The sequence below is a fragment of the Phytophthora infestans genome, genomic scaffold, assembly GCF_000142945.1.
Source record: "Phytophthora infestans T30-4 supercont1.235 genomic scaffold, whole genome shotgun sequence".
NCBI lineage: Eukaryota > Oomycota > Peronosporomycetes > Peronosporales > Peronosporaceae > Phytophthora > Phytophthora infestans.
In genome coordinates, this window is record NW_003303524.1 from 15,883 (window position 1) to 17,688 (window position 1,806).

Below are 1,806 nucleotides of genomic sequence, written 5' to 3' on the forward strand. Positions count from 1 at the left end.
GCAGCTACTTCTCGACAGCAAACAGATTTGAAGCCAGAAGCTGCTGCGTCGCCTTCGACTTCTCCGACTCATTACGATTTACGGTTTGAACCGCTGCAGACTCCCACGCCACTGCAGGAGGAAGATATCTCCACTTTGGTGATGCTCTTCCTACCCCCGGAGACTGCGCGCGATGCCACGTTCGATTTCTATCTTAACGCTCCAATGACTCCCACGACACCCCACGACTGGTCTTCCTCGACTAGTACTGGCGGAATAACTCCACCACCGCCTGAAGGCATGCAGTTCTGACCATTTATCAAGGCCAGCGCACCACGCAGAACGAAATTGCGTAGATACCTTTTATTTAAGAAATGAAAATGTGGTTTAAGCTATATTTGCTGTTTGTTTTCTCTTTACCGGTACATGAAAACCCATTTACCGAGATGAAGTTTTTCGACCCAGTAGCTCGCTCCTATCCTTCTTCCTTGTAGAGGTGGTGAGTACAGCGGTCATTACGGACGCATTCGAGCGTTATTGAATCGTTGCCGTCGTGTGAGGCCATCGCTAGTTTCATCTTAGTCTTATTCTTCGATAATCATTTCGGTGGTGGTCGTCATCTCGCGGTCATTGTTTGGCGCGCGTTCGCACACACATGCAGCAAATTGCTTCGTGGATGCAAACGGCCCTAATTAGTCGCTGAGACGCACTCGATTAAGCCACCATCGGGATTGTAAGCTGCTCTCAGAGGTTGAAGCAGCTATGAATGTCATTCATTGAATGACAGACATGTACATTGTACATTGTACAACGTTATTAATACATGGGTCGCACATGGCTTGCATATCAAGTGTCTCGCCTCAAGGTGTACTGAAAGACGACCGAAGCAAGTCTGAGGTGGAAGACCTTAGTAAGCTATTATACTTGTCTGAAAAAATTATTAATACTTTCTTTGCCGATATTTGACGGCATGAGCAAAATTGTAGCGCCAAAGAGCCCAGTTCGGATGAGCGGCCCGCTCAGCGGGCGCAGCTTAGGTTCAAGCCCCTGAATGACACTCATTGAAAGAGTGCCTCGCCCCCTGTCTGCAATCCGAGGCTGGATTTTTCGTCTTTGTGAAGCTGATCCCTACAGTACATGTATGTACTGTACTGTACATGTATTACCGTATAGAGTCGCTGGAGGAGACCAGCAGTGCTGGTCCAGCACAAGCGACGCGAAGGAAGAAGCCGTGTCGCGACACAACGAAGAAATCAGGTGTCGCGAGCACATTCGACTGAGCGGTGCAGCGACGGGATCTGTTGAGCCGACTTTGGTTGAAGCATGGCAAGACGCCGGAAGCGCGCCACGCGGGTCGGGGTTTCAGCGAGTTTAGCGCAGCGCTATGATACGATCGGTGCCATACTGCTGGGAACTTGGACGGTGGCTGCAGGCTGGCATTATTAAAACGGAGCTATTAGCAGCCAAGCTATAATCGCACATGGGATATCATCGCGAAGCAGCCAGATCATGTTCGATCACGACGCCGCGTCCATCTCACCGTGACCGATCTTGAAACCGACCGGCTTCTATAGTACAGCCTATTGGTGATAACAGGGTAATTATTCAAGACAGGTTCATTTTACTTTTGTCAAATAAATCTAAGAAATGAAAGCGCATTATTTAGTCTAACAGGCAAATTGTGTTTTGGATGACAAACCATTTTGACAGTGGCACTGGTGACTTTGGAACCCGATCGCGTCGACGGTCGAGCAGACGGGCCGCTGTGGATACGCTGGGACTCCTCGCGAGTCCGAGTCAACACCAAGTTTTCGATCTCCAGCACCA